The sequence below is a fragment of the Myripristis murdjan genome, chromosome 18 (assembly GCF_902150065.1).
Source record: "Myripristis murdjan chromosome 18, fMyrMur1.1, whole genome shotgun sequence".
Taxonomy (NCBI): Eukaryota; Metazoa; Chordata; class Actinopteri; order Holocentriformes; family Holocentridae; genus Myripristis; species Myripristis murdjan.
Window position 1 is genome coordinate 128321 of NC_043997.1, and position 11885 is coordinate 140205.

An 11885-nucleotide genomic window follows, 5' to 3' on the forward strand; every position below is an offset into this window, starting at 1 on the left:
CCACCGGGCACCGACGAGTCCAGGACACGGGCTGCACCTGTGGCATCCCTCCTGCCAAGCCACTCTATTGGACCAGAGACAGCATCAGAGTCGTACCTGGGCTCAGGACCAAAAGGACGGGACTGTGGCTCGGTGGTCTGAAGTCCTCTTCTCAGATGAAAGTAAATTTTGCATCTCATTTGGAAATCAGGGTCCCAGAGTCTGGAGGAAGAGGAGAGGCACAGAATCCGAGCTGCCTGAGGTCCAGTTCAAGTTCCCACAGTCGGTGCTGGTTTGGGAGCCATGCCAGCTGCTGGTGCTGGTCCACTGGGTTTCACCAGCTCCAAGGTCAGAGCAGCCGCCTGCCAGCAGGTTTCAGAGCGACAGGTGCGTTTTTGCGCAGCCGTATGCCTAATGTCGGTTTTAACAATAACAATAATAATAATAAAAGTAAACTGTTAATTTACCATACATCGGCGCTGTCACACTGTGTCCGCTTTGGGTGGAGATAAAAGGCAGGTGGATCAGGAGGCAGCAGGGAGAGGTAGGCTATTTCTCCAGGGAGGCCACCGGACACAGTGGGTTACCCGGCTGCTCATATATGAATCCCTGCAGGCTGTCTATGTTTTTTTTCAGCAGCATCTTTGTGATTTTTTGTGCATTCGTTGAAAGACAGGGTGACATATTTTAGGCCATTTTCGTCGTGGCGAATGCTGAAGGAGTCGGGCTTTAATTTGCGGTTGCCCTCGTTCGCCCTGCGTCCCATGAAGCTGCACGTCAAACCAGACTTTACAGACAAGCCCCCTCCTGATCCACCGGCCTTTTATCTCCACCCACCAAACGCACGCCACCGTCAAGTACTTTCACAACATGATAAATTATAAATTATTATAAATAAATAAATAAATTATAGTCAGTGGTGTACTGTAGTGCTTGTGGACCAAATTTTGAGTTACTCTTTGTTATGATGGAACTGGCTTATGCAGTTCTTTCACTGGCCCCTAGATGGGGCTGTGCTCCAGGGCAATGTTGGGTGAAATGTTGGGAGCTATTCCCAGATTACATCGTCAAAATATTTTGTGTCTTTGAAAAATAATTCCTAGTCAAATGTTCAAAAAATCTTTATTTTGAGAGTGACATGAGTTAATTTATGGGCTATTTATTTACAAAGCTAGCCACAGATTAACACAAAATCAGTCACAATAATCGAAGAATCGTGGCACCAATAATCGCATCGAATCGACAATCGCTATAATCGCTACAATCGAAAAATCGAAGCTCCCATAATTGAAATCGAATTGAATCGTGAGGTACCCGCGATGGAGCGCCCCTACTTTTTACTGTAACAATATGTTAAATTATTATTTGTTTTAACAATGTAAATTGCTTATCAAACAGACCTAACAATTCAACTACCAATGAATGCTACCAATGAACACAAGTATGACCTGCCCCCACCTGGCAGATCGGAGGTGTGAAGCGCTCAACACGGCAGGTCAGGGTCAGGGTTAGGGGTCAGGGGTCACGGGTCAGGCTCAGGGTCAGTGTAATGTTAGTTTGGTCATTTGTAAGTGATTCTGCTGTGTGATCTGAACCTGGAGCCACTTCATCTCAAAGTAAACCAGTTAAACCCACCTGACCCCCCAACCTCCTGGATGCTGGTGTTGGTGGGAACAGTGGGAATATCTTCATGCCACTCTGCATCACCCCAACACGAGTACGTTCTGGGTCACGTTCTCCAACAATAAGGACAGGTTCCCGCTCTCCACCCGGTTCTTAAAGGATTCATTCTGGTGAGTCTAAGTCGGTTAATTGCGCGGTGAATTTAAATGAAGACAGTAACTTTTCTGACTGTGGTTAATCTCCACGTTCATGCGAGTTTGTTTTCCTCGTCTCTGCCAGAGAGAGCAGAGGACAAGAGACACTGCCGAGCCTCGTCTGTCAGCCAGGTGTCAGGTGAGCCGCTTCATCAGAGGAACAAACGGAGGGAACGCTCCTGTCATCCAGTGTCTTTCCCTGCGTTCCAATACTCATACTACCATACTATTTAGTAGGGAAAAACAGAATTAATATGTCCCAATACATACTAAACTACATACTTTTTAAGGGCAGCTGCAGTACATACTAAAAGTAAAAAGTATAAGTATGAGATTTGGAACGCAGGGAAGGTCTCTGTGGGGGGGGGGGGGGGCGGGGCCATGGGCTACACACACAGACACAGACACAGACACAGACACACACACACATACACACACACTGCACTACTGGTAGATAACACGTAAAGACTGGAGGAGAAGGGGTGATTCCATGAGGCTGGATCAAGTCTGACAGTTCCTGAATCCCAGTACCGGGCGTCAGGTTCTGTCGACGGTCTTGGTCTCATAGTTTCACACTAACTCTGAACCTCAGTCAGAGCGTGTGTTCTTCAGGTTAGGTTATTTTCCTCTGCTGTTTAAACTGTTAATACTTCTGTTGAAATTGTTCATATTCCTATCTTTTTATAATCCTTGTTCATAGTGTTTATATTGCTTACTGCTATTTATCATGTGTATACTGTATATTTCTTCTAAATTTGCACATTGACCTACCTCTATGCACATTTTATACACCCATGCACACAGTTTTTTCTGTTTTTTTTTTTTTTTTTGCACATTGCTTTTTGCACACTGGGTTGTACTTAGGTTATTCTGTTGTACTCAGATCTTATTCTGTTGTACTTATTTGTACTTACTTATGTTGTACTTATTTTTATTTCTTTTTATTTACTTAATCTGTAATCTGTGGATACTGCTGAAAAAATGTGAATTTCCTGCGGGATGAATAAAGTATCTACCTACCTACCTACCTATGAGATTTTCTTTAAGAATCAGTAGTCTGTTATTAGTCACAGTCAAACAAATGAAATAACCCTTACTCAAATTAAACACAAAGGAAGATTAAGTGTAAAACTTAACAACCCAAAAAGAACACTGGCAAGTATGCAATCAATGAAACACACCACGTTTTCCTTGTTTTCAATAAAGGCAATATGTATATATTTTCACACACACAATACAAACCCACTATGCAACTCAAATTATATATATATATATATATATATATATATATATATATATATTTTTTTTTTTTTTTTTTTTTTTTTTTTCCACACAAAATTATAACAAAAAATTATTTTCAGTCCTTTCTTTTCTTGATTTTTTTCACAAAGTATACAAACCAAAATTCAGTCCTTGTTTCCTTTGTTTTTCAGTCCTGGGGCCCGTTGCACAAAAGTAGGATTAAGACATCCGGGATAAGTGACTGAGCTGAGCTCAACGAATCCAAAACACGAGCGTCCAGGCTTAATTGGTTGCACAAACGCCAAGCCAGGATGATCAGACACGGATTCATCCAGCAGCTGAAACAGATCCTGGATCAGTGCGTGCACGCGGCTTCCTCAGTAGACCCCGCCATCGATCACAGATTCACCGATCCACCATGGCAGCGAGAGCAGCGTATTTCCCCCCCTCTGAGGCAGAAATCCTTATGGAGGCTTACGAGGAGGTGAAAGATCAAATAAAAAAGAAGGACAACACGGCCACTGTTATCAAACAACGAGAGAAAGCGTGGAAAAGTATTGCGGACCGCCTGAATGCGTAAGTAGTGCGCAAATACACACTCACTGTTCCGCTGAAACCATCACAATTACAATCCAAATAGTTAATTAACATCTACGAAAACGTAGCTGTACTCTGATTATTAATCAGTTGAAATTGTAAGTGTAATTGACTGCAGATGTGAGTGAAATTGTGTAAATGCAACTCCATCAGACTGTATAACAATTTGATAAATAGATGAGCTCACTGACTGAATTGAATTTCCCTTTAGGATAAATAAAGTTCCTCTTATCTTATCCTTATATTTGCCCCTCATGCTCCATGCTCCTCTGCATGCACATCAAGATAAAATCCCCCTCAGGTGCCCATGAGGCAGGTTTTGTGAATAGGAAATCCTTTCACAGCATTAATGTTTAGGTGAACATGACTTTTTGATATTGTCAGTTAATGAACACTGTACACTGCTTGTGATGTGCGTTGATTGGTTTAATAGTCTTCATCTTATAATTTCAGATGGTCTGCAATGCTGACTGTCTGATCAGCAATGTTGTGGCAAAGTGGCCTGGCTCAGTCCATGACTCCCGAGTCTTTCAGACCTCTGGAATCTATCAGCACCTATCACAAGGTGAGCCACACAACCTCTATTAATAACCACTTTTTACATCATGGCTGTGTCAAGAATGTCACTCTATTTATGAGGCTGTGATGACGAGATTTTGTATTGACAGGTGAATTCTCTGGTGTGTTGCTGGGGGACAGGGGGTATGCCTGCCAGCCTTTTCTCCTGACACCACAGACCCCCAGGGAGCACAGCAGGCCTACAGTCCTGCCCATGCCAGGACAAGGGCCAGGACTGAAATGACCTTTGGCCTCCTGAAGGTGCTTTCACTGTCTTCAGGACTTAAGGGTCAGCCCTTTGAGGGCATGTGACATCACTGTGGCCTGTGCTGTCCTCCACAGTGTGGCCTGCCTGAGGAAGGAGAGGGCCCCCAGAGTGCCATCACACACAGACTGGGACAATCCTGCATCTTCCCTGATGACGACAGTGGTCGGCTGCTCAGGGACCAATATGTGTTAAATTATTTTAGTTAACATTCATGCTTTAAATTTAAATTAAATATGTCCTGCAGTGGCAGAGATGCATGCTGTGAATTTCAGTTAAATATGGCCTACATTGGCAGAGGAATTAACAAAAAAAAATGTTTAATTGTATTTAAACTGATTTTGCCTCTTATGTCGTTTGTGCTGTATACTGTGTGTATACAAGCTTGCTACTGCATCCATTCATTTGTCTGTTCATTTGTTGTGTATGGATTTGTCCTGCATTTATTTCAGTGTGCAGACATGCAGGGTGTATTACATACAGACCTTTGAATGTGTCTTTATTCTTGTATTGTATAATATGCTTTGATTCTGTGCTTTCTATCATGTAGAGTCACTGTGTGAAGGAGCTGATTGTTTACCTGCTTTGATTTATCCTTATTCAATAAAGGAATGTCATGTTACTCTTTGATGTGTATTGATATTTATATGGGATGTGTATTTTATAATCTATGGGAAACTGTAAGTTATCTAATGATTGCAACATCTAAAATCATCATTTATCATCAAACTAATGATCACAAATGTTTAAATAATGACAGTGGATCTAGTTTCGACACCTTCCTAAAATAATCGCCTAAGTCTTTTTTTTTTTTTTTTTTTTTTTGTCAAAAATGAGTTTTTTGTCTAAATCATCTCCTCTTGATGCTGGCCACCTCTGGTGAAATCACCAGCATCAGAACAGGTCATGCCATCATGCCAACTGTGACTTCGGTAGTTTTATTTTGCCTAAGGCAAAAAAAAAAAAAAAAAAAAAACGTTTTTAGGCTATTTTAAGCGTTTCAAGATGGCAGCGGTATCAAGAAGAAAGAAAATTTTCTCTGCCAGTGAAGTTATTTCAATGATCCAGGGCTCATCCTCAATTGGTAAGTGATGAGGTTTAGTATAAATTTGGCATATAACATATTACAATTGCCTAAGTCAACAAAGGCATGTTCAGAAATTTGCCTAAGTCATTTATTTCTGTTATGTTACATAATTGACTGACATTGTTTTTAGTATGTCAGTAGTCATCTTTTTTATAACCTTTTTGAGTGAAATTATCAATAAATATCATCCAGTTATTTTTTGGTGAATTTTTTAGTGTCTCCTGAAAAACCTGAAAAAATGACTTAGGCGATTATTTTAGGAAGGTGTTGATGTGATAACAATGCATAGTGGGCAGTGGAATAACGTTTAGTTTCCGTTTGTGGTGACTGCTGACTGAGATAAGGGATGAGATTAAATAAATCCTGGAACTCAGCCTGGTCTGGAGCAGGCTAGCTCCACAGAATATATCTCCATGGTAACTTATATCAAAACATATCCTGCTATCCACTATCCCACTTTTGTGCAACCGGATCAAGCATAAATTAATCCAGGATAACCAAGATATCCCGGCTTAATCCCTTATCCTAGTTTTGTGCAACAGGCCCCTGTTTTCATTCAAAAGAAATAGTTTTCAAAACAAAATATTTTCAGTCCTTTTTCCACAAACAAAATCTTATCAGTCCTTTTTCTTTTCCTCACAATATTTATTTCAACAATAACAACCAAAAAATGGTTAAGTCTTTTTCTTTTTTCTTTTTTTTTTTTTTTTTTTCCAAAAACGCCACCACAAAATTCCCAAACAAAAATCACGCTCTTCTGTGAGGTCTCTCAAAAAATAAAACAAAAGAGAGGAAGCAAACAAAATGCGTACTCACGCCGCACGGCACCACAACAGTCAAATGTCTTGGGTCAGGTGTATATTTTTTCCCAGCCTGTGCCGGACCACACACAGCAGGGGGAGGGAGAGGAGACGGCCGTCTCACGGATCTCCCCAAGGACTGGACGGGAGACTCAACTTCGGGTCGATTTTGCCTTGGCCTTTACCGGAGAGCTGCTCTGCTTTTCTCCAAAGATCTTCCCTACTTCACGTCATTTCCTCGCGACCTTTATGCACCGGCTTGCAAAGGGAATTTGTGACATTGTTACAGAGGAAAGTTGCATGATAAGTTGCATGAAAGTGTGTGACCGTGCATGTGCTCATATAGGTTTGGCAGCCGCTTTGCAGCAGAAACATCACAGAGGAAAGACAAATGGAGGACGAGCGTCAGTCCTGGTCAGACGAGGACGTCAGGGCTCTGCTCGCCGTCTGGACAGAGGACACTGATCCACACTGTCTGACCACATGAGGACGTTAGGAGTTAGGACAGAGAGAGAGAGCTTCAATCCTTTGGTTTGATAAAGTGTGTGTGTCTGGAGTGGAGTTTGAGAATGATGTAACACTAAGTCGAAGAGGGGTACATTTAGTTAAGTTTGAATATGGTCTGATCCACTGCAGTAGCCAGCCACTGCTGTACCTGCTCTCGACCCAGAGAGGTTTTTGAGTGTGTGTGTGTGTGTGTGTGTGTGTGTGTGTGTGTGCGTGCGCGCGCGCACGTGTCTGTGTGCGCGCGATTGCCTAATTTAGATTATGCCAATTTCTGTTTTGTCTGTCAATGTTAGGGGTATTAAAAATGAGGTGAAAAGGAAGAGTTTATTTTTATTTCTTAAGAATAAAGGTGCAGATTTTTATTTTATCCAAGAAACCCACTCTTCTGAGATTGATGTTTCACACTGGAGTCAATGGGGAAGAAATGTGTGGTTTTCTCATGGCAGCAATCGCTCAGCAGGGGTCGCCATCCTACAGGGGAAAGTTGGTGGGCAAATTATAAAGCATGATACCGATAAAGATGGCAGATGGATCATTCTGTTGGCAGATATCAACCAATCTCTTGTTATTCTGATAAATATATATGCCACCAATAATAAAATTCTCAATAACATAATTTTCTCAACAATAGAGAATAAGGTTAATCATTGGCTGACATTGTTTCCCTCTGCTGGAATCTTATGGGGAGGAGATTTCAACACAGTATTTGGCCTCCCAAAACTAAACAGATGACAGAATTGGAAAATATTTGCCTGAGAATGAATTTGACTGACATATGGAGATATAGACATCCACAGGAAAAAGTATACACTTGGAGCAATAAGGACAGATCCCTCCAATCCCACATAGATTTTTGGTTAATGTCAGCAGAACTAGAAAATAAGGTAGACTTAATCAAAATAGAACCCACAATACTGACAGATCACAAAGCTAGAACAATTCAATTCCATGTTGGATCTGATAGGCAGAAGTTGAAGAGAGACTATTGGAAATTAAACCAAACGCTCTTGCCAAATAAAGAATTTGTAAAGGAAAGCCAAAAAAAACATTGATAAATGCTGGCAACAAGCAAACGTGCAAAAAAAATTTGGGCTATACTGGGAACTAATAAAATATGAAATAAGAAACCTTGCCATACGATTAAGCAGAAAGATCAGCAGATACAATAAAGAAAAAGAACTACACCTTATCACCCAAATTATTCCATTATCAGAGAAAACTGACCCCACCAGCAATGAAGTGGAAGAATGGGATTACTTGCAGACTAAATTGGATAATATTTATAAGGAAAAGGCTAGAGGTGCCTTCATCAGATCCAGAAGGAAATGGCTTGAACAGGGGGAAAAGTGCCCAAAATATTTCTTCAATTTAGAAAAAAGAAATCATGAAATATCTTCCCTGAGCAAACTGAAAATTAATGATATTGTATGTGAAGATGAAAACTTAGTCTCACAATATGTAGTGAGCTTTTATGAGAAGCTGTATCGGACTGACCCCTTGAACCAAGATAAGATGACATTATTCCTTCAAACCATACAACCAGATAGTAGAAGAATAGATGAAGTTTTCCAATTAAGATGTGATCAGAAAATAAGTATAACAGAGGTGCAAAAATGTATTGATGCCCTTAAGGATAACAAAGCTCCGGGGAATGACGGGTTAACAGGGGAATTTTATAAATGCTTTAAACAATCAATTGTTCCATTTTTAGTTGGACTGTTTGAAGAGGCTCTAGAGAAAGAGGAACTCCCCCACACTCTGAGACAGGGATTGATAAAACTAATCCCAAAGCCAAAAAAAAGATAAGTTAAGAATTGAAAACTGGAGACCGATTAGTCTATTGAATAATGATGCAAAGCAGTTCACTCTCATCTTTGCCAAAAGATTAAAAACAGGACTAGCTGATATTATTGATGATGAACAACCTGGGTTTATGCCAGGAAGGAGCATTGCTAATAATATTCGTCTGATATTAGATTTGATAGATTATAATGAAATTATACCAGATGAAATTCTTATTCTATTTGTTGACTTTTACAAAGCATTTGATACAGTCAGTCACCAGTTTATGTTTAAAGTCATTGAAAGCTTTAGCTTTGGAAATAGATTTCTAAGGGCATTAAAAACACTTTATAAAGGAATTAACAGCTCCATTAAGGTAACAAATGGTACAATGCCCAGATTTAATATCAGTCGTGGAATCAGACAAGGATGCCCATTAAGTCCATTTTTGTTCTTGCTGGTCACACAGGTCATGGCAACACATATTAAAAGAAGCCACTTTCAGGGTATAATGGCGTTAGGTAGAGAATTCAAATTAGCTCAATTAGCCGATGACACAACAATTTTTTTGTCCAATCAAAATGAACTTGACACAGCTGTGCACTGCATCAAGGAATTTTCTGAGGTCTCTGGTTTGACAATGAACCTTATCAAATCTGTGCTGTTTCCCCTGAAGCACTGTGATCTGGTAGAGCTGAGTGAGATTCCCATAAAACACACTGTGACATACCTCGGTGTAGTACTTGACAAAAATGAAAACAGGCGCTCGGAGGTAAACTTTGAGCCAATAACTCAACAAATAGAAAGAAAATTCAATATGTGGTTAATGAGGGACCTGTCCTTAAAGGGCCGGACGCTGCTATCTAAAGCTGAAGGAATGTCAAGATCTGTATATTTGTCTGCAGGACTAGAAATGCCTGCTGCAGTCTCCAAGAAATTAGATCAGATACTATTCATCTTTATCTGGAAGAACAGGAGTCATTACCTAAAAAAACATATTCTGTGTAACGCCAAGAGGGACGGAGGCTTGGATGTCTTAACTTTTGAAACATTGAACAGTTCTTTTAAGATTAACTGGTTAATTAATTTAAGCAGATCAAAGAACAACTTCTGGAACTCTTTTTCCACACATGTATTTAATTCATTAGGCGGATACACAACTTCTCACCAACCAGCTACTACATATGGAATAATGAAGACATCCTTTATAAGAATAAATCACTGTTTTACAAGGATTGGATGGAGAATGAAATTTTATTAGTTAATCAGCTTCTTAATGACCAAGGTCTTTTACTTTCTTATGAAGAATTTTTGTTAAAATTTCAGTTGCCAGTTACTCCAAAGAATTGTGCTGTGATTTTTGATGCACCACCACAGGGGGCGCTGCAGCTTCTGAAGGGGACTGAAAGGAATACTGCTGTTGCAGAAAATTACAAATGTGAGATTTTTGTTGGTGAAGAAGAAATTACCAAGAAATCCTGCTCTAACAGATCACAGAAGTTGCTTACACTCTACAACTTTGCCCAGAGGGCAAATTTACTGGTCTGCTCGATTTGGAGAGATGAACTGGCATAAAGTGTGGCCGGCTGATGATAAATTCTTTTTTAATAACAAGGTAAAAGAAGTTTCATTTAAAATATTGCATCAAATCTACCCTGCAAAGAAAACACTTGAAAGATTTAAAATAGATATTGAATATTTGTGTGATTTCTGTGGACTTGAAGATGAAACCATCGCTCACTTATTTTATCAATGCACACACAGCAGAACTTTTTGGGAAGATGTCCAACATTTTGTACAAAGAAATACAGAAAGAACGATCATTTTTCAGGAAAAAAACATTTTAATTTACTTTGATGATCAGACTGTAGACAAACATATACGTTTTTTCTGTCAGTTAATCTTGAGTTTGGGAAAATTTCATATCCATAAGAACAAATGGGCCAAATCTAAACCAAACATTGTACTCTTTAGAAAAGAACTGCTCCGTTATGCTGCCAATAATCAAAGACATTAGAAATCAGAAAGCTGCTAAGGCATACACTATCATGGAGACATTTTGTGGAAGTGATCTGTAAAGTCCTTTTCTGTTGGTTATTACTTTTTTGCTCATGGCACCAAGTACCCCTTGTGTGTTTGTAAATATGTATTGTTATGTGTGGTTTGATAAATAATAATAATAATAATAATAATAATAATAATAAAAAGTCGACAATAAACATTTTAAAAGATCAGAGGGCTGTACTACGAAGGAGGCTCAACATCCCCAGGCTTTGTGTTCACTATCAGGCTCAACAAAACCTAAAGCTCCAGTCAAAGTTAAGTGGTGTCACGACGTTGGTTCTCATCAAGGTTTGTTCAGTCCGGCTGTCAGCTTTGTGCTCTGTGCGCCTTCACAGAAAAGGGGGCGTTTTGGCCTCATGTGATTCTACTTCCGCGAAAAATGGACCGTTCACGGGCTGCAGATTTCACACAAGAGGAGCAGCTTGTCCTCATGGAAAGCTCTGAAAATTTTAAAAATAAAATTAACGCTAAGAGCAACAATGTGGCCGCAAATAAGGCGAGAGAGGAGTGCAGGCAGAAAATTGCTGACCAAGTGAATGCGTACGCTATGTCAACACTGACTCATTATATTCTATATATCCATTCAGTAGGCTATTATGAATTTTAGTTTAGAAATATGTAACTTCACTAGCTTTATGGGAGTGTTGTAAAGCCTGAGGTGAAGTCAGGTGACTGAAGGTGTGTGTGGGTGACGGAGCAGGCGGTGGTTACCATGGTTACATGACAATTTTGACTTCTATTGACTCTGCTTAGAGCTACTCGTCAGTAGTTTCAGATAACTGTTCGTTACATTTGAAGTTTAACTAGAATTATGGAGCCATTTCTGTTCATGTTTGTTTGCTGTTTGTTTTTTTTCTAAATCAGAATAAGTGGCGTTTGGAGTGCGTTTGAATCACCACGGGCTGCTCCCGTCCAATCAGCACCTTCGGATGCCGTGACAGTCACCGTTATAATATAAAGGATTTCCTTTAAAAAAAAAGTAGGCTACTATAACAAAGTCTATGATACAACGGAATATTTATAACAAACGTGAAGTCTGTGCACCACTAATAGTAGACCTGCATTGTGCAAATGCAAATGTAGCGTATTCCCTCAGATGAACATCTGTACCGCTCATGGAGAATATCGTCAGGAAATGCCAGCGGAGCCGCGCGATCCCTAAATCCTCTTTGTCTCCGTAATTTTAT